This window comes from Spinacia oleracea, chromosome 1 (assembly GCF_020520425.1).
Source record: "Spinacia oleracea cultivar Varoflay chromosome 1, BTI_SOV_V1, whole genome shotgun sequence".
Taxonomy (NCBI): domain Eukaryota; kingdom Viridiplantae; phylum Streptophyta; class Magnoliopsida; order Caryophyllales; family Amaranthaceae; genus Spinacia; species Spinacia oleracea.
In genome coordinates, this window is record NC_079487.1 from 57,145,471 (window position 1) to 57,167,896 (window position 22,426).

A 22,426-nucleotide genomic window follows, 5' to 3' on the forward strand; every position below is an offset into this window, starting at 1 on the left:
ACGGAAACAACCCTCGCAAATGTCTTTTACGACGGAGTAACGGCGAGATTCTTCATCAATGACGGCCCCTTTTGTGACGGATTCGCAACAGGAAATTTCGTCACTATTGGCCTTTATCGACGGAATTTCCCATTGTTAATGGAATAATTTCTTGTAGTAAGATAACTTGGTTGGGCAGTAAGGGTCGGAGAAGGGTTACCTATGTACTCTCTCCGTCCCATAAGATTTATTTCAGGAAAAGTAAGGGTTATCTATGTACTCCCTCCGTCCCATAAGATAAAATAACTTTATAGTCCTGTTTTTCAAATCGGGCGTTACAAAATTACAGTCATGTTTCTATTTTCAGCTTTTAAGTTCCCTACTTTTCCATGTGCTTTATTAATTGAAAATGCATTGAAAACACAACAAAACTTCTCCCATATACTATATTCCACTTTTCCATGTATTATATACCTTTTTTCCATGTGCTACATTCCACTTAATAAAAATCAAACATCAATGTAATATATTCCACTTTTCATAAAATCCGTGTTTTTATTTTAACGGGGATATAAATATGGGATGGAGGAGTATACTTTATAACTAAATTAAATAAGTTTAAATATGTCAAGATAAGTTCCGATAAGATAAATTTAGAGAAAAAAAAGTGAAAATCATGTTAATAAAACGCATCCATTAGTAAACATTTCTTAATGGTGGTGTTTGCATAGGTGAGTTTTGAAAAAATAAAAGAGGTTTTGCCATTTCAAAAATCTAATGGGTATGTTTGGTTAGGTGCGGTTTGGAATAGAATTTTGGGACAAAAAAAGTTAATTTTTAAAAAGCTCAATGTAATTTTAACTTTTTCAATTAGATATTTGAATAAAGAGTTGTAAATAACAACTTTGTTATATTATTGAATAAAAAATTACAAACTTTAAACAACTAAATCATTTTATATCATTGTCCTTAATGGGTAATTTACATATTAAAAACTAACAACCAATTTATCAAACACTTTAAATAAGCAGCCAATTCAATCAGTTAGCCAAACAAACTAATACGAAGTACAAACAACTAACACCTAGTCAAATCAGTTAAGCACTAATTGCCTAACATAGCCACTGTCTTTGTTATATCATTTTTCAATTTGTAAGGAGAATCTTCCAAATTCAACTCAATGAAGTTGTCTCTTTTCCAATTACAATCTCAAACTTTTAAATTTGCAAATTATAACCTTGAACGTTATACCTCACTTTAAATTACAACCCCGAGTCATTTTCGGTCAAAAACAATCGGAATATGATATAATTAATAAAATAATCCAATAAAAATATTCCAAAAAACCCCACAATAGAAATTAAGTAATTCCAAAAAAACAAAGTAATCATAAATTATTAGTTTTTTTTAGGAAATTATGTAATTGTGTTTTAATGAGATTAATGACATCACAATCCGTTTATTTTCGCAGAAAAATGACCATAAATTGTAATTTAAATTGGAGATGTAAGTTTAAGGTTGTAATTTACAAATTTAAAGGTGGTAATTGGCAAAGAGTCAACTTTTTTGTGTTGTATTTGACAAATTTTCCATTTGTTAATGAAAAATATCATAAATTAGTGAGAGGAGAAATCCTTTTGAGCTGATTGGCATTAGACAATCGAATACCTTTTGGGATTGCTATCAACCTTTAGGAAAATTATTTGTCACTCCTTACCAACCAAATAATAATAATAATAAAAAAAACTATGGAAAGTAGGAATTTTTTTTTTCTATAAAATAATATTTATTGTCTGAATAAACGGAGCCTCAAAGAAGTATATAAGTTGTTTCCATAATCTTGACATTGTGATGAATTCTGCTAAATATCTTTCAAGTAATGTTGAAAATAATTTAGGAAAGTTTGTAAAAAAAATAAGCAACATCTGGCCGTTCTTCTAAAAACAATCTCAGTTTTAAGTATTTCAAGAATAATCCAACATTTATAAAATATCTTCCTAAAACACTTTATTTTACCTACAACTCTAGTAACAAGTCAAATTTATCTTTAAAAATTAAGAATGTCAAATGGTCCATTCTTATTGGTTAGTTGTTTATTTTCATATTAAAAAAAATCCTTCTCCCTTCCCCTGATCTGTCTCTCCCTTCCTCACTTGAATCCACCATAGCCGCCAGCACCGCCCACCTGCAACAACTACTAATCAGCTCCTTACCACCACCGGACAAACCCTTTTGAGCTCATTGGCATTAGACAGTCGAATACCATTTGGAATTGCTATCAACCTTTAGGAAAATTGTTTGTCACTCCTTACCAACCAAATAATAATAATAAAAAACTATGAAAAGTAGGAAAATATTTTTTTCTATAAAATAATATTTCTTGTCTGAATAAACGGAGCCTAAAAGAAGTATATAAGTTGTTTCCATAATCTTGACATTGTGATGAATTCTGCTGAATATCTTTCAAGTAATGTTGAAAATAATTTAGGAAAGTTTGTAAAAAATAAGCAACTTTTGGCCCCTTCTTCTAAAAACAATCTCAGATTTAAGTAGTTCAAGAATAATCCAACGACATTTAAAAAATATTTTCCTAAAACACTTTATTTTACAGAAGATGCCCCTAAACCTTAGATTATTTCTAGATTATTCAAATGTGGGACTGATTTTTGAAGAGTGGGCAAAAGTTGGATTATTTTTTACAAATTTTCCAAAAATTTATTCAAATTAAAGCACTATAAAGCACTTACATGGAGAAAGATTCTCCATCCGTAACATTTTACTTGCCCAATTTTGACCAAAAAGCTCTAACAAAAATTTGTCAAACGGAACAAGTAAAATGAGGCGGAGGGATTAAAGTAACTAATTCAAACCTTAAAGAATTAAAAGGTGAAAATATTAATCAAAATCAAACATTAATAATGCTGATTAACACATGATTTCGTTACACATTCCTAAAATAATGATTACTAATAATGTTCATACGCGTGTTGCAACCGTATAAACTGTATCTATAAAATGAGTACATATTATTGTGAAAATTTGGTAATATTAATCCAACCTTTGTCCGATTTTCTTAAATTAATACCACCTACGACATATTTTTTAAAAATCTCACCTTTACTACCCAATGACTTTATTGGGCTCAATTTAGGTCATAAACCTATTATAGTTGGTAATATGTCATTACGTGGCAGTACTCTCTCGATATATTCAGTTATCATCATCAATTCATCACCATTTTGTTCATTTTTTCACCGATTATCGGTCATTTAGCCCAATAAAAGTCGTTGGGTAGTAAATGTGGGATTATTAAAAAATATGTCGTAAGTGGAATTAATAAAAGAAAATCGGTCAAAGGCTGAATTAATATTACCAAATTTTCCTTATTATAATGATTTTGCGCATTTATATTACTTTGTATTTTTTATTTATCAAAACTGAAAATAATTTTGCAAGGGAATTATTGTTATTAAACTGTACACAATAGAGTCATTAGTGTCAAAATTTTGCAAGAAATATTGTGTACTAGTTGTCAAAGGAAGCCCGACAATTTCCTTCGTAAATGACCTTGATCGGACCTTTGTTGGCAGATGTATTACAATATTGCTAATCAAAAATAAAAACAAATTAACTAATAATAAACAAGAATTAGGGGATTAAACGGCAGAGATTTGTTGTCGGCTGTCGCCACCGATGATACAATGATGGAAAGGAGCTTTAAGGAAGAATAAGGACCGGTTCAGGACCACCTTTCATTCATTCATATGGATTAAAGTCATAGTTGAATCATATGATATGATATGTACATCTCATAACACAATAAAGTGCACTCTTTATTTAAGTATATGATTCTTGATAGGGGTGTGCAAATGCGGGTTCGGTTTAAATTTATTTTGGGTAACCGTTAGTTTCGGGTTACAAGAATGCCGAACCTAAACCGTATCCATAACTATCGGTATCCGCTTTTTCGGGTATCGGGTTTTTTCCGGTCGGCTCGGTCGGGTAATAGTTCAAATTAATATCTAATTTACGTAGTACACAATAACTAATTCAATCACGTAAGAATATGCAACGTTAAACATCATCATTAGCTTAGCAAAAATTTGCATACAACCTGACGTACATCAACTTATCAAATCATTTGCATACAACCTGCCACACATTAGCTTAGCAAATCTTACTAGAGTAGCAATTTCTATATATTTTCATACATTCAATAACATAAGAATACCCAACATTTAACATTATCGTCAGGTTAGCAAGACTGCAAGAGTCAGCAGAATGCATACATCAGCTTGAGTAACTTATTTTTTCAATACTGTAAACAAAAATGATTGGAAAAAAAATAGATAAATTATATATTTTTTATTTTTTTAAATAAAATTTTATAATTTCGGTCAGTTTGGTACCCGCTTTTCGGGTCGGTTACCTGCATGTTCGGTTCGGATATTTTTTAAAAGCAAAAAAATCCGACCCTAACCCTATTATTTCGGTTCGGTTACCCGCTTTTTCGGTTCGGTTATTTCGATATTGGTGTTCGGTTTCGGTTTTCCGGATTTTTGCACACCCCTAATCCTTGACAGTGGCGGAGCCAAGTAGGTGCATGGGGAGTCCACCGACCCCCCCAAAAAAAACTTATAGCTGAAATATAAGAGACCTGTTATTATATAAAACCGATCTCTTAGGTTATATGGAAAAACACCTACCCCGCCCGTAAGACATCGGGCATAAGAGACCAGTGTTTATATATAACTGGTCTCTTAGAGTTTTGAATTTACACACCCGCCCTCTTAAATTAAGTTATTCTTTACAGTTTTCACCACACCTATGAAAACCGTAGAGAATAATTGAAATAATTTTGTGCGATTATAATATGAATATAGATTAATTTTAGGAAGATACTTTTTTTTAGTAATATATTGTGTGTTGTGAAAGATCACCGGACACAACACTCTAAAAATCTTGGGAACGCCACTGCCGACACCCAAAAAAAAATTCCTGGCTCCGCCACTGATCCTTGATGAGTAGTTAATCCCGTATTGGTTTCATTTGTTATCGGATATTGGTGAATAGCAATGTGAGAAATAGAAGGGTTTCCGGCAAGTTTGTTTCAAGTATGGTAGATTTGGACATCATATTTTGTTTTCCACCTTTGTTCCTTCAGACGAGAGACAGAATTCACCGAAACAATTTACGAGACAAGACCATTACAAAACTTCGTTTTAGCGACTTCATTTCGAAAGATTCGCTTAAGCAGTCGCGACTGCATTCCTTAAATCAAGCAACATTGGAACAAGTTCAGCCCTCTATAAGTTATAGCTAACCAATCTATGCTTACTGAAGAAGTTAAGAGTTGCTTGTTTGCTTATATATTATGAGTTTGGCTATTCATTTTAAATTCTTTAAATGAGAATAACTAATCAAAGGATGAGAAAAAAACCATTTGTTTACACATTTACACCTTACTCTAGATATACTCGTAACTTTGTTAACTGATACTATATATTTGTTGAGCTAATATGGTTTTGATGATGACAAACTAAAGTAATCAAGAAACGTAGTTTTCAAGTTGTATGTGTGCAAGGATCATTAATAAATGGTTGTGACCAAGTCATCAATAATAGAGCTTACTGTATGTTGATGATTGTGAGATGCTTATAGGAAAGAAGCATAATCTTCCAGATCTAGAACTGCACAAAAGTTCCTAATTAAGAAGGAACTCCAGACAAGCTGGAGCACAGAGAAGTTCCTGAAGGCAACACTGCCCAGTTCCTGAGTGGGAACAACAACGAGAAGTTCTAGAGGCGGAACAACTAACATGCGGAGCAGCATGGAACATGAATACAAGAAATATGAGTTATTTTCTAGGATTCATGTAAGTATGTGGAAACGTGAAAGGTAATGGAACAAGGCACTACTACAAAAAAGGGAATAGAAAACGCCAAATAGAGAACAATTAAGTTTGCTAAACGTTTTCTAGGAGTATAGAGAACGCTTTTTTCTCTTAACAGTTGTATGAAGAAAAGAATAGAGAACAGTTACCTTACTTAACCGTCTTGTATTCTTTCCCATAAAAAAAAGAATTAATTAAATTAAAATACTCAGTGAAATATAAAGCTGTGTCCAACATCACTGTTTTGTATTCTTTTACGTACAAAACTGTTTTACAATAAAAAAAAACCTTAATTTAAAACTTCTTTTTTTTAATTGAGTAAAGAAATTATTTTGAAAATCATTATCCTTGATCATTTAACAAAATTAGACAATTTTTTAAAGAACTATATTTTACCAAGGTAGGCGGCAATTGAATTCTAAAATTTAGAGAGTTGCGCCAGATCCAAAAAGTAAGTTCCAAAACCCTTAACATTCTATACTGAAACCATTATACTCATCTCGCAAAAACTCCCGAAAAAACCCACAAGCAGTTCGACACCCACCACCGCCGCTACACATCTGCACCACCGCTCCATTGCGTCGTTCGCCTTCCGTCTACTTCCGACCTCAACTGAGCGCTGGCTTCCCAATTCTAAGTTAGTGTGGTTATTGTTGTTTTTCATAATATTATTTCAACTAATAACCTAGGATTATGAATTAAAGAATTCTAGCTTGTTAATTGCAAAAATAAAAGAGTAAGGAATTCTTTTGGTCGAATTATAGTGGAATTATAGTCGAATTGCTGTAGAATTGCTTGATGAATTTGTTGACGAATTGCTGTAGAATTGTTGTCGAATTGCTTGATGAATTGCTGTAGAATTGTTGTAAGCCTATGGAGAAAGATGATTTCTCTGTGCTACTAATAGAAAGGTTAATGGAGAGAAAATACAAAAACAGGAAACACATATATTTAAAAATTTGAGTTCACCTCATGACCTTCTTTGTAATATCCGATAATATGATATAAGATTAAAATAAAGATAAATAGAGTATGCACTAAAAGGATATACAAACTACACAAAGACAGATATAGTGAATTTAAGAACTGTTATAAATAGAAAAATAGAGATTCACTGATAAAAGACACTATCACATCCTATGGTTGTTGATTACAGGAAACTGAAAACTATAATGGTACTGGATACAAGTAACACGTTAGAGCAGCAAATGGTTCAATGGAATTAGTAAATTATTGTTTCTCTTATTCAAATAATTTCTCGATTTTTCTATTTGGTATTCACCATTTATGTTCTTCTGTTTCTGTTTTAGGTCACGTTTGAAATGTTAGACCTGTAAAAACTGTACAAAAAATTTGGTTATGTGACTGTATTTCCAACTGTTACCTCCCTCACTGGCTCACTTGCTGATCATTTTAAGTTAGTGAAAAATTGGTCTCGTAATTTGATTTCAACAGTTCAGTCTCATCTATTAGTAAGCATTGAACTGTTAGAGAATGTGTCTTTTGTTTTCAGGTATTATTGGGAAGTTGTTGATTTTTTTATCGTTGTCAAAAATATTATTTTGAAATCCACGACGATCCTATTATCTTGCTTCTTGCCTTATATCGCTTTTGAATTTTATACTAAATAGAATCAGAAAAGAATCCTAGTTAAGTAATATGGTCTCTCCAATGAAGGTGCAGCTTTTAAGATTGGCGAACTACTTTACATCTTCATTTTGTTTTTATATATCGATAATGTTTGAAAATCACCTTGCCTTATATGTTCGAATATGAGGTTTGTTTCCCATTTTCTGCTTTCATTATTAATTCGCAATTCAGAGTGAGAATTTTAATATTGTTCGTCTATATTTGAATCAGGGTGTGTGGCCCAAAATTTTGCTACAATTCTGATTTATATTAGTAAATTAAGCTAAGCTTTTAACAATTTTGTTTATATAATTTGTGATTTTGAAGTGGGGTTTTTATTTCCATTGATTATTCACTGATATAGATTGGCACAACATCAGCAAACTCACTATCCAACATCTGAAGAATTGAGCATTAGGAACATCAAATTCAAGGGCTTCGTTTTGGGAGGACTTCAGATCTCCCGTCGCATTGGTAAAGATTACTATGTCAAAGTAAATTTATTAGCTTGCTTATAAATTGGCAGATTAGCCTAAGTTCATAATTGCAAATTTACCCCTTTTCTTTAGTTGCATGTTTTTAGATAGACATAGATCTTCCTACTGAAGCATATTGTTGGAGCAGACCTATTTTAAAGTTTCGGTCATGTGAAAATTTTGTATTCATTATGCTTAATAGTTAATTACCTTCGTATTCATTGCCCTTAGATTCTGTTATGGATTTAGATGCTGAAACTGAATGTTGTACCTTATAATGCTCACTCAAATCCTAACATTCTTGTAAATACCTAAGGAAGAGGAAAAAGAAAGAAATTAAGTACACTGAAGGTTGAAAGACGCGTTTTCAGATTGTTGTAACTCGGAAGTCGGAATGAATAAACAAATCCTAACATCCAAGAAATTTAGATGTTGAAACTAAATGTTGTACCTTACAATGCTCACTCAAATCCTAACATCTAAGTATATGTTTGTGTGTGTGTGTGTGGATGTATGGACGTATGGTCTATAGAGCTAATAATTTTTTCTTTCATTCTACTCCCACAATGCATATTTCAGGCCAACTAATAAGTACTAAACTACTAATGTAGGTTTCTCATTTGTTATTACCGCCTTTTCCAAGATTACTCTATTCTTATGATGGTTACAGAAAGAAATAGATGTCTTAGATTGGAGTGGAAGCCATGGTTGATACTCTTCACAAGCAGGCGCATGGTCCTTTGTTTTCAATGACATTGAGATTCTTGATAAGGTTTTTCTTCTTTCTAGCTAGAGCTCTAGTTTATTTACATTGACTATATATGAGTGATTGTCTCTTATGTTCTTGATTATTTTCTAATAATATATCAGTGTACACAAGGAGTTCTGTCTTCGTCAAGGAGTACCCTCACCCATCTCGAAGCTGACTGAAAAGGTTGCTTCTTGTGGACAAAGATGCTCCAGAAACACCCCAATATGTGAGGTGAGATTCTCAGATTTTCCATTTGTAAAGTCATGTTTTAAAAGATTGGACTGTCCTGCTCTTGCTCAATTTCTACATGGTGTTAAAATTCTATTCCTGAGGTCAAGAATAGACCTCATGCTTTTTCTAGAATTGGTGGCATAATAATCTGTGGCACTTAGTTTCAGCAAGGTAGCAGCTACACATATAGGAGCAGACCATTCAGGTGATGTTTCACTTATCATTTACGTAGAGGATGATGGGCTTTTGAATGAGCTTTTGAGGCCAGTATCATGCAAAAACCACAAGAGACATGAATTTCATGGAAGGAATTATTGCCATTTAGGATAGGAGAGAATTTTGTGTGGGGTCAAGGATTGTAGTATCTATAGCAGCATCTGATAAAAAATCATAGAGAGTTAATTATGTTCAATAAGTACAATCAAACCTGCCCTAGTGAAAATGTTAGCAGAAGGTTACCCATTGTATGGTGGTTGAATAAAGTGATGTAACATGAATTCCTTGTGCGTAATGTAAGTATTTAGGGTATACAATGTAAGTGGAGCTAGAAAAAACCGACTTCATGATAGATATGATGTCGGTCAGACAGTATATGTGATTAGTAGATATGATGTTTTGCATTATTCATGTTGCTACCTAATTTGGTGCTATAGATATGATGTGGTGCCGATTTCGGATACGTGTAAAGTGATTTCTACAAATAGTTCAACACTCATAGTGGCTGTAAGTGAATTTTGCATTGCAGTCTAGAGAAATCAGTTGAAGATTGGATGTTTGATCTATACGAATTGTTAGAATCAGATATCAAAAATTTAGATGAAATTTGTTCAAAATGATTCCTCCTTTGACAAGTGTTTTTGGTTACCGCATTTAGGCATTTAGTTGTGCAAACTTAATGTGTTGAGTGTGATTTAAACTTCTTGGGGTTTCTAAGTATCAGGGCTAGTTTCTTTTCTAGTCTAAAATCAAATTCAGATGTGATGTGTGTTAGTATCTATGTACTCCTGCAGATGTTATCCTTGAGCTCTAGCATTGAACTGAAAACATGCTTTGTCCTGATATTCACACAGGCAACAGAGAGGAGCTAGAGATGTGCTGAATGAAACCACATAAGCTCATCTCCTCAAGAAGACACCAGTGAACACACACTGGCAGCATCAACTGCGTAGGTATTAATCTTTCTATTTATTGTAATCTCATTTTTGGGTTACCGTGGAGTTGACATTTCTTGTGTGTTTAAATTAATAGAGATGAGGCTGGAACAACAGCTATTAAAACAGTCGAGCTAGATGCAGCTTTTGGAGGGAAGGCTGTGCAGCATAGGGAGCTCCAGGGTTTTGAATCTGACAAATTTTTGTCGTACTTTAAACCATGCATCTTACCTTTAGAGGGTGGAGTTGAATCTGGAGTTTTGTCGTACTTTGGTCTGCAAAGTTCTTTTTCGAATTATTGAAATTCAAGTGCACTTGAGCAAGAAGAATTGCAGGGAATATATTCCGCGGTGCAAGCTGAAGTGCTGCTCCTACTGATGTGCAGCTGGCTCATTCAAGAACACTACAAACTGATTTTCTTTGCTTTTTTACTGAACCAGTACGAAGAAGGGGAATGGTATTGTTGCAATTTTTTTATTTTTTTCCATTTCCATTTTGTAAACGCATAAAAGTAACTTGTAAAAGATACATTATTTTTTAATATACTTAATACTTGTTTATGCAAAAAAAAAAAAATTAAAAATAAAGGTGATTATCTAAGACAAATGTCCTCTATGTTTATGTAGAAAAGAAGAATAGAGTACGCCTATCTAAGCAAGTTGTCCTCTATTTTATTAAATAGATAACATTTAAGTGTACCAACCGTTCTCTATTCCTTCTTTATTTTCTGATTTAAGGAAGGGAATAGATGACGGTTAGAGGAGACCACCGTCGTCTATTCATATCTATATAGAACGCCTATCCCAACCGTCCTCTAAACTATAGAGATCGCTTAGCATGAGAACGGTCCTCAGGCGTCCTCTAAAGCCTATTTCAACAGTTCTCTATTCCATTTTTTGTAGTAGTGAGGTGTCAAAAGGAACTCGTGAAACTTAGAGTAAAAAGCATCTAAGAGTCATTGAATATGTTGCATATTATTATCGTAATCTGTAGGGATTTATTTAGAGTTTTGTTTCTTAATAAATCTCTACTTGGTTAAGTGTTTTAGATAATATGCACTAGTTAATTTAGCATAAGATTTAGTGTTAAATAAAAGATAAGTTTTTAATTAAATCAAATGTAACTTAGGATTCTGATTTTAATTGTAACTTTTATTTATTTTTATCTTACCTTCTTTTGGAAAATAAAGAGTCAAAATATAAAATACGTATAATGAGTTTGTGAGTGTAGGAACTTGAAGACGCAAGTTCCTGTTCGAATGGGAACTCATGTATTTATGTCACGTTTATGAAAAGGCTTTTAGTAAAATATTTTTGCATAAAAAATAAATAAAACGTAAGTTTTGGAAAATATCTTTTGAATTATATTTTGATAAAGCGTTTCTTTTTCTCCAAGTAGTTATTTTCTTTATCTATTTTTACTCTTATTGTTTTACTGTAAACGTGGTATAAGTTGTGTCCAAGTGTAACACCCTAATAATTCATTTCTTTTATAAACTATTTTCCAACTTAAAATAAAGGAATTACTAAGATATTACTGCCACCGTTATAACGGTTAAGGCTAATTACCAGAATTACGCAGCGGAATGTAACTAACTTTCAAACATATAAATAATTAATGGCCTCCATACAAACCGGAACCATTACCGCCCACACTAAAACATTTAAAAATCCATTAACTAACAATTAAAATAGTTTAAGTAGTCATGACTATAAAAATAATAGAGTTTATAAATGCGGAAGGGAAAACATCTCTCAAACACAATCCCATGCTCGATAACTTCCCTCGCATGTTATCTCTACAAACGTGTTATTAAAATCTACTCCCCAACAATGCAAATGCAACAATGGGCCATCATAGGGTCATTAAGGCAAAGTTCATGACCAAAGGAAACATGAAGCACGAAGTCAACGAAAGCTGAGTACGAATAAGCTAGAATGAAATCCTAGGCTAAAATCCTTCACTCAAACAATTAAAGAATCCACATGCAAAAGCCATTTAATAAACAAGTAATCATGGAGACAAGACTCGACACTTGACACAACTCTTGACTCACATATTAATTAAGAATTAGCTTCAAACGGGTAAAAGAAAATATCCATAAAAGGAAGCGTGTTGGGATCCCACCAAACACCAAAATAATAAATAAGTGTCGGGCCATACCGATTGTCGGGCCATATCGATTGTCGTCCCGCGCTTGAAAGAAATAATGAAACAACGTCTTGTATCATTCAAGGAGTACAAGTTTTCCGGCAAGACTCCCCCCATTGTTCATACTCAAGGTATATACGTTCCAAGAGTTTTGAAGCTCGTTCTGGTTGCACTTTACGTTAATTAATATTTTATCTACAAGGTGAACTCAAGACACACAACAAAACATAAAATACACGCAACCAAACAATGACACTTCATTTTAATTCTTTAGGACTTGTGATCAAGCACATGACTCAAGTGATATTACTCTCATTGTTTCTTATCAATATACTATTGAGATAACCCGACATTGCCAGTTAACAAATCGGGTGTGCACAATGCACGAATAGACCTTAGTTCAATTGGGGCAGTATATATAGTGCAACAAGGCACGAATACTTGGCTCAAAGTATGCTAGACATCAAGTACAATATCATAAACATAATCCTTGCATGTGAAACATCCATACATGCATATAAACTTGAAAAACATGCTTGACACAATTCAACGATTATACATAATCACAACATGATTGTTCACATAGGATTAATAATTCAACAATATCCAATAACATTCTTGTTCACGACATCTAACATGAATCCAATAATAATACAAGTCACATGATTCACAAATAATAAACATCATGTAGTCCTCATGCAATTGGTGATCACCCTAGGCATGTACGTACCTCGAATATCTAAGTTCGCGGGCCACTTTGCGAATCACGACTCAAGGCTAGAAATCACCTCCTATAATTAAAATAATAAAACTTAGTCATTATCCATGCTTACTAAATTTCCAGCAACTTTTATAAATTCTAATACCTTTGATTTAATATTAGAAATAGGTTGCCCATAATTAAAAGGAAATTTTGGTAATATTAATCCAACCTTTGGCTGCTTTTCTTTTATTAGTCCCACCTACTACATATTTTTTCAATAATCCTACCTTTACTACCCAACGACTTTTATTGGGCTTAAGTGACCGGTAACCGGTGAAAAACTCAACGAGATGGTGATGAATGGATGAATGAATAAATTGAGGGATAAGAGAAAGAGAGAGTATTGCCACGTAGGGACATATCACCGCCTACAACAGGTTTATGACCTGTTGAGTCCAATAAAAGTTACCTTGTAGTAAATGTGGGATTATTAAAAAATATGTCATAAGTGAGCTTAATAAAAGAAAATCGGTCAAAAGTTGGATTAATATTACCAAATTTTCCTAATTAAAATAATAGTCTTACTTGAAAATTTAAAGACCTAGTACGAAAATATTAATAGTTCGCCTTTAAAATCATTAAAAACAACACTTTTAAGCTTTGAATTAAATCTGAAAATTATACTTGATTTTCATAATTCAAACTAGCGTTACATTATTTAAATCAATCAATCGTTAAATTGGAATTAAAACCCTAACCCTATTTAATAATAAAAATCACTTTAAAACATTAAAAATGAACACTTTATTACTTTATTAAATCTGAAAATTATGATTCTTTAAATTAAAACATTCCTCATGAATCTAGACACATAAAACATCGCAATACGGTGTTCATAATCGTTCCCAGCGGTTTAATAATCCAAAATCAATAATAATAATAATATAATTTTAAAATACGGAATTGAAATAGAATAGGAAAGGAAGAAGAGAATTATACCAAACCGGCCTCTAGAACGATACAATCACAAATTGAATGTGATTGGGCACAAAAAAAATTAATCGGAACAAGAACAATATTTCTTATACTCACAAAAAGAATTAACCGGCCTCTAGAATGTGTTGTATTAATACACACAACATAAAATTGTGTGCGTGTGGGTTGTGTGCGGTGCGGGTACGGATAACAACAAGGCAAGCAGGGGAAGCAAGGATGCTCGAACGAGCACGAGTGAAGGAGGGAGGCGAGTGAGTGGGGGCTTGCATCGAGGGACAACAACAACCACACAACAACAAGTAGCAGCACAACAACACTCAGCGAGGGCGAGTGCTGTGCGACAGAGCGAGGGAGGGAGAGAGGCGAGACGAGAGAGCGAGGGAGTTTGTTTGGGTGTGCGGGCTGTGCGCGAGAGGCAGCAACAGCGTGAGGGGCTGCGAGGCACAGTGCAACAGCAAGGGTTGTCTGGCACGACCAAGGGAGACGGGCAAGGAGAGAGCCGAAAGAAAGAGAGAGCAAAAGGAGAGAGAAAATTATGAATTAAGTGGGGATCATTTAATGAGACGGGTTGTGTTTATAGGTTCCTAATCCCTAGTGGCCATATGTTTAAGGGTTTGACATTGGGCTTTGCACAATTGGGTTTGCTTTGGAATTTAATGTTTAAAAACTTTGTTGGGTTCACCAACCGAATAAATCGGGCTTGGAATTAATTTAAATTATTTAAAATACGGACCAATAAATTCCTGAATTAAAATAATAAATTCATTTAATTCGTTTCGGGTTTAATAAAGATAATAATTATTTTATTGAAATAAAAATACATTTAAAATATTATTAAATGCAGTTAAGTTTCTAAAATTCGTAAAAATACTTTATAAATACATTAAAATATAATTATAAATTTCGAAAAACATGAGGTATTACACCAAGACTTTGAATGCTTTCTCCCCAAGTGTCTCCCCAACTAACTGATCATGGGTAAATGCCTAGAAGTTAGGAAACTTGCTATTAGTGGAGGAATAAGTGGGATTATGGTTAAGTCTTGTGCATGCTATAAATAGTGGCTTATATCTTCATTCAAAAGTGTCTGACTTGTGTGACTCCATAAGGGTTAGCTGTGGAATAATGTTATAGAAGAATATGTTTTTCATTCCACATTTTAGAGCCAGTTCCTACGAGTTCCAAGTTCCTACGAGTGACATGTTCCCTATTGTTCTTTCACGTGCTATATACTAGAGGAATACTAATCAACTATCAATCATCAATATTTTGAGAGTTGGTCAAGGGTTGAGTGAACTCTTGTAATAGGGAATTGGTCAAGGCTTTGAGTAAATTCTTGTATCAAGTTTTGGGCAGGAACTTGAGTGAGTTCCCGATGTGTATGGGGTAGGAACTTGAGTGAGTTCATGAAGTAGTTGGGTAGGCTTTGAGTGAAGTCTATAAGAGAGAATCAGAGAGACTTTTGGTGAAGCCAAAGAGTCAAGAGAGACTTCTAGTGAAGACAGTGAGAGCGTAGTTATTTGAGGGAACAACTATTAGAACTTGAGTTCTTAGAGGAACTCAAGTAATTGCCGAGTTTCTTATAGGATTGTAACTGAGTTGTTTCCTTATAGTGAAAAGGTTTTTAGTTGAAATCCCTAGTGGATCAAGGTTTTCTCTCTAGTTGGGCCTAGAAAGTTTTCTCGTAAAATCTCTCTTCATTGTTTCTCTAATTGCTTTAAGTTCCTTTATAATTCCGCAAAATTGGCTAGCAAATTCCATATTACAATTCACCCCCCTGTTGTAGTGTTCCATCCGAATAACAGTTGGTATCAGAGCCGAAACTCGCTGATAAGCAGGCAACCCTGCTGAGTAAAGTTCCTGGGAGAAGGAGGAACACTAATAAGAAACATGAAGAAAGGAACCCAGCCCAATCTTGTTCCGGAACAAGGAAAAAACAAAGGCAAACTTTTTCTTGATAAATAAAAGTCACTCACTAGTAGAAAAACCCCCTTTTGCAGCCCCCTTGTTGTAGCGTACAAAGATTAATACGCTTCAACAACCTGTAGGTCAACGCGGGTCAAACCCTTTAAAGGGTTATTGCAGCGTACAAATTAATTGCCCCCTGCAAAAGAGTTTGTTGCAGCGTACATAGTAAAAGCCCCCTGCAATAGACCTTTCATTTTGCAGCGTACATAGTAAAAGCCCCCTGCAATAGCCCGGGTAAAAAATTAGTTTGCTGCAATATTGGTTTTTCTTTTCTTTCCTCTCTATCCTCCTCTCTATCCTTTTCTTTCCTCCTACGAAATTCACTGACGAGTCCCTCCTCCTACGAACTTCCTCACTCCCTCCTCCTCCTACGAACTTCGTTTCTTTATGATTTCCTCTCTCCTTCCTGCAGTTATGCTCTCAACCTCTCACCATATGTACTAGGTAAGTTCTTCAAATTTTACATCTCCTTTTTCTCTGTAGAATTTGAATTTATACAAGTTGTTCCATTATTGGCTTAGTGACTAAAAATTTTCGATGAATTTAATTGTATATTAGGGTTTTCTTTTCTATAATTTGGGGCTGAATTTGATTTTTAGAATTTTCGATTTTTTTAGGGTTTTTGGTGTTTCAGATTCGCTTCTCTCAATTTCTGCATTGTCTAGGGTCTTGGTATTTTAAATTCGAATTTTAGGGGTTTTAGTTGTTTCAAATTCCTACCTTCTGTCAATTTACGAATTTTCTAAGTCTAGGTACTTTTAGGGGTTTTTGGTGTTCAGATTTTATCTTCTTTTGATATCTGAAAATTCTTTTCCTGTTCTTAAGATTCGCAGCAACCTGAAGATTCATGATATCTGGTCGAGGATTGGATTCTCTAGCAAGATGTAGATGGTAGGCTCAGTATGTTGTTGAAATGGCTGCGAATACTCAGTATGTTCAGTATGCTGTGGGGTTATTCTTGGGTTATTTTGCGTTTGTGATCATGGTAGAAAACTTACAAGTTAGAGTACCTAGTTTTGATGAATCAGTAGGGATTACTGGATTAGTATCAGCCATATTTGTTTTGGTTCTGAATTTCTTTGCTTTTCCACTCTCTCCCCTTCAGAGTTTTCTTGTATGGAAGCTAGAGCAGTTGTGTTACAAAGTATTTTAGCACTATCAACACCTCTGCCATGGTCATATATATTGTTCATTATATTGAGGGAAATTATATTCAAAATGCTGGAATATTCCCGTTTTTATTGGGTTCTCAGGCATTTCCCCCCTTTTTTGCATATGTTTCTGGGATTTTTCTTAGGTTGATTTGCTTTTGTTGAATTTTCTCTCTGGGATCTGAATTGGTTACCCAACAGTAATAAATAGTTTCTCTGGGATCTGCTGGTATTTTGGTTTGGTTTTCTCATTCAAGATGTATCATTGTAATTGTTTCATGTTTGGCTGTAGTAGATGTTCGAAATCCCATATGTTTGACATGATTGCACTAGCAAATTTTGGAACGAAATAGAATGTTCTCCAAATGTATATATATTAGGAATTCCATTTATTGATACAATAATTGTTTGTTCCTTTCAAGGTTGGTTTTCCTGGAAAAATATTCATTCAATTGAGAAACAAACACTGTGTTCTTCTTCAATGGGAAGGTGGAAAATCGGACTCCATATCTCTTCAAGGAGATACAGACTTGGATCATGAAGAGGTTTCATGCCAATCCAAGCACAAACATTGAACTGAAATATCTGTCAGAGCTGTCTATTGGGGAATCAGAACTTTCATCCCTTTTCTTAGGAATCAGAACTTCAGTTAAGGTTATTTATCTATCAGGAAACCTTTCTTTCTGAAACTTTCATTAATTTAATCTTTGAACTTGCAGAGTGATCATCTAAACCTGGTCATCGTACACTTGAAGGATTTGAGCTCATTGTGTTCTGTACTTTAAGGAAACTGTTAGAGAACTTCATCCAAGTTTGTCGTAGTCTGAAGAATCACATAGCATAATTACTGATACACTTAAGCAGCTGGAGTCTGCTGTATTCAGATTGCGAGAGCTTAAGCTTCAGAGATGCAGAAGGTATGGAAAATGTTTTTTTTTTTGCAATTGTTTCTTGTTATTTTTATATCTTAGTTACTCATCCCTCTTTGCTCCACCCAGACCCAGGAGCAACAAAATCGCGCTAAAACTAGCATACTGGAACCTCTTTTCCACACAACTTCAACAATGTCAGCAGCAGTGGAGCAAACTCCGCAACCCTTCATTCTTCGCCTTCAACAATCCCTCGTCTCCTGCTCCAAGGTCCCCTCCCGCAATTCTTTCAAACTTCTAAAATTTATGATCAAATTTATGCAAATGACTGAATAAAACTCTTTTAACAATGTTTACTATGTACACTTTACTGAGTTTTTGTTGCAGGCAGTTGAAGCTGGTGATTTTCGTCAATCGGAATAAGTAATTTCTGGGATTGTTGAGTTTCTCAGCTCAATTTATGATGCTGCTGTTTCAGATTTTGACGATAAAGAAACCCAGAACAATTCAATCGTTGTTCTCTCTCATATTCACTCTTTCCTTTGAAACCCTTCTCTTGATCAGGTATTTATCTCACTATATTCTCTCTAGTTTGGGGTTTTTAGGGTTGTTTGTGAATTTGTGTGAATAGGGTTTTGTGTAATTTTGAAGATTGAAGCACCCAATTTTGTTGTGGGTTTGTTTTTTGGATTTTGATGGGTTTGGTCAATGGTGCTAAAGAAAACAACCATTTTATAAATTACAACTAGCTTTATAAATTTAACTGTGTGGCTTCTGATGGTTTCTAACAGGCTATTGTCGATTCCCTTTCATTTGAGTTGCCCAAAGCTATTTCCAAGTTTGCAGGAGTGTCCGAGAGGTGTCGTGGGATCGTTAAAACTATTTTTGATCATTTCTTGACAAAATGTAGCATATTTTGGAATTAGTATGTGTTTAAAATTATCCAACCCCAGGCTAAAATGACATTTTCGCTCCCAACTTTGAACCTAAGAACCTAATAGCTCATTTTAAACTTATTATATGATAAATATGCTTAGTTTTAAGTTTCTAAGACTTATTCTAATCTATTTATGCACATTTAATACTTGTTTTATCGTTGTAGGTCATATTTAGGATAAAATAAGGCATTTTCGCTCCCAACTTTAAAATAAAGAACCTAAGGACTTATTTTAAACTTATTACATGTTTAATATGCTTAGTTTTAAGTTTCTAAGACTTATTCTAACTACTTATACACATTTAAGGCTTGTTTGGTCGTTATAGGACATATTTAGGCTAAAATGACATTTTCGCTCCCAACTATGAACCAAAGAACCTAAGGACTCATTTTAAACTTACTAAATGTTTTATATGCTTATTTTTAACTTTCTAGTACTCATTCCAATCCATTTATGCACATTTAAGGCTCATTGTGTCGTTATAGGTCATATTTAGGCTAAAATGACATTTTCGTTCCCAACTTTGAACTTAAGAACCTAATGACTCATTTTAAACTTATTATATGATAAATATGCTTAGTTTAAGTTTCTAAGACTTATTCTAATCTATTTATGCACATTTAATGTTTGTTTTATCGTTATAGGTCATATTTAGGCTAAAATGAGGCATTTGCGCTCCTAACTTTGAACTAAAGAACCTAAGGACTCATTTTAAACTTATTACATGATTAATATGCTTAGTTTTAAGTTTCTAAGACTTATTCTAACTACTTATACACATTTAAGGCTTGTTTGGTCGTTATAGGACATATTTAGGCTAAAATAACATTTTCGCTCCAAACTATGAACTAAAGAACCCAAGGACTCATTTTAAACTTACTAAATGTTTTATATGCTTAGTTTTGAATTTCTAGAACTCATTCCAATCCATTTATGCATATTTAAGGCTCATTGTGTCGTTATAGATCATATTTAGGCTAAAGTGCCATTTTCGCTCCCAACTTTGAACTTAAGAACCTAATGACTCATTTTAAACTTATTATATGATTAATATGCTTAGTTTTAAGTTTCTAAGACTTATTCTAATCTGTTTATGCACATTTAATGCTTGTTTGATAGTTATAGGTCATATTTAGGCTAAAATGAGGCATTTTCGCTCCTAACTTTAAAATAAAGAACCTAAGCACTCATTTTAAACTTAATACATGTTTAATATGCATAATTTCAACTTTATAAGACTCGTTCCAATCTATTTATGCACCTTTAAGGCTCATTAGGTCGTTGTAGGTCATATTTAGGCTAAAATGACATTTTCGCTCCCAACTATGAACTAAAGAACCTAAGGACTCATTTTAAACCTACTAAATGTTTTATATTCTAGTTTTAACTTTCTAGGACTTATTCCAATTCATTTATGCCCATTTAAGGCTCATTGTGTCGTTTTAGGTCATATTTAGGCTAAAATGACATTTTCGCTCCCAACTTTGAACTTAAGAACCTAAGGACTCATTTTTAAATTATTATATGATTAATAAGCTTAGTTTTGAGTTTCTAGGACTTATTCTAATCTACTTATACCCATTTAATGCTTGTTTGATCGTTATAGGTCATATCTAGGCTAAAATAAGGCATTTTCACTCCCAACTTTAAAATAAAGAACCTAAGGACTCATTTAAAACTTATTACATGTTTAATATGCATAATTTTAACGATCTAAAACTCGTTCCAGTCTATTTATGCACCTATAGGGTCATTGGGTCGTTATAGGTCATATTTAGGCTAAAATGACATTTTCGCTCCCAACTTTGAACTAAAGAACCTAAGGACTCATTTTAGACTATTAGGACATTGTCATTAGTTTCTTGAATGTTAAAATGTGATATTTAATTTGTATTTAATCTAATGTTTAATTTAAATTTCTGTTTTTGTAAAGGTCTACACTCCGAGGATTGCGCCATATGCGAGGAATTTGATGTGGTTCGTGAGCAATGGGCTAAGTTTTTTACCAGCAAGTATTTATTATTGGCTTTAGCGCGCTTGATCGAGTTAGTTTAGTTGTTATAGAATAAATTTTATATTAAAATGTATGTTATGTTGAAATTGGAACATATATTTAAATGTAATATGTGCACTTTGGTTTTGGGATATATAGTATACAAAACTCCAGTTGTTGTTTTTATATTTGTTATACAGGTTTCGTTATTCTATTATTGTTTTGACAGGTTTCTATATTTGGTGCAAGGCACTCTAGGTATCCCTAAACAAAATTAGAATTTTCCCGCCAAAAGTGCTTTGTTGCAGCGTACATATATATTGTAAGCTGCAACAAGGGAAAAAAATTTCGCAAAATTCCAGACTTGTTGCAGCGTACAAATAAATGTACGCTGCAAAAAGTTGAGTCTTTTGCAGCGTACATATATATGTACGCTGCAACAAGTCCAAATTTTTGCCAATTTTTTGGCACTTGTTGCAGCGTACATACATATGTACGCTGCAAAAAACCCCTTTTAGCAGCGAACATTGTACGCTGCAACAAGTTCAGACTTGTTGCAGGCCCCCCAGTTGCAGCATACGATGTACGCTGCAACAGGGGTCTAAAAGCCCGCTGCAATAAGGGTTTTTTCTACTAGTGACTCAAGCTAGGATATACGGCAAAATATTTGAGGTATGTATCTCATCCTTGAGATCTTCTTTGTGTGCATACATTGATTTCTAACGTGTTCCTTGCACTGTTCCTAATTAAACTATTGTTTTGTTTTGTTTTAAAATAGAATTTGAAAAATCTAAACTCTATTTTTAATAGACAATTTTTCCATTTATTTTTAAAACTCCAGTATATTAAAATTAATTCAAGGAAATGAATTTTGGGAAACTGCACACAAGAATCTGTGGAACTTGAAATTTTTAAATTTTAGGCAACGTTATATACTGCATATTTTTTCTGCCTAAGAATTATTATTTTATATGCTTCATGAATACATTGAATATCATTTATATGAATGCATATTGATATCTTGTTAGTAGTAGTTGTGTTAATTATATTGTTAACTGTTACTAATAACAAGAAGGGACTCAAATCATGTTTGGTTCCCTTGACTAAAAAATTGGTACATGAATAAACAAAGGTGCACACTAATCTGTCAAAGACTTGACGTACCTGTTTGTTTCCTAGTTACTGTGAATTTAGGTTCCACATCGAGGAACTCGTTGGATCATTTATGACCACGAGTTATACTTAGGAACTCACAAGGGTGCGGAATTTTAGATAACACATTACTTCAACGCCATACATGAGAACAAGAATCAAAATCCGAAGAGGAACTTTTTGGAAAAATGAACACCTCAAGATTCTCAACTATGTTTAATGGAAAATTTTGACTTTCAGTCGAATATGAGGTATGTTTATTTCAGCAATCTATTATTTATTTCAATATGAAACCCAAGCAAAGTAGTGTTCCTAGATCTAATAACTAGACTTTATGAATGCCTAAGTGAGGGGGAACAAAGCATGGCACTAGTTGTTTCTAGTAATTCATTAAC

The 22,426-nt window shown here is 33.5% G+C and overlaps 2 long non-coding RNA genes across 4 annotated transcripts; both read left to right on the plus strand.

The window, feature by feature from the left end:
• Nucleotides 1-6,298: 6,298 nt before the first annotated feature.
• On the plus strand, nt 6,299-10,612 carry LOC110792114 (uncharacterized). Its single transcript, XR_002534298.2, has 6 exons — nt 6,299-6,509; nt 7,866-7,975; nt 8,589-8,749; nt 8,848-8,959; nt 10,030-10,128; nt 10,208-10,612. It is a non-coding gene; the product is annotated as an uncharacterized lncRNA (long non-coding RNA).
• Nucleotides 10,613-16,289: 5,677 nt separating this feature from the next.
• Nucleotides 16,290-18,683, plus strand: LOC130465892 (uncharacterized). Of its 3 annotated transcripts, none has more exons than XR_008925907.1 (5): nt 16,308-16,372; nt 16,754-16,819; nt 17,502-17,996; nt 18,078-18,218; nt 18,336-18,683. It is a non-coding gene; the product is annotated as an uncharacterized lncRNA (long non-coding RNA). The 3 variants fall into 3 exon arrangements; XR_008925906.1 differs by having other exon boundaries at nt 16,316-16,372; nt 16,754-16,858; XR_008925908.1 differs by lacking the exon at nt 16,754-16,819 and having other exon boundaries at nt 16,290-16,372; nt 18,336-18,682.
• Nucleotides 18,684-22,426: the final 3,743 nt, after the last annotated feature.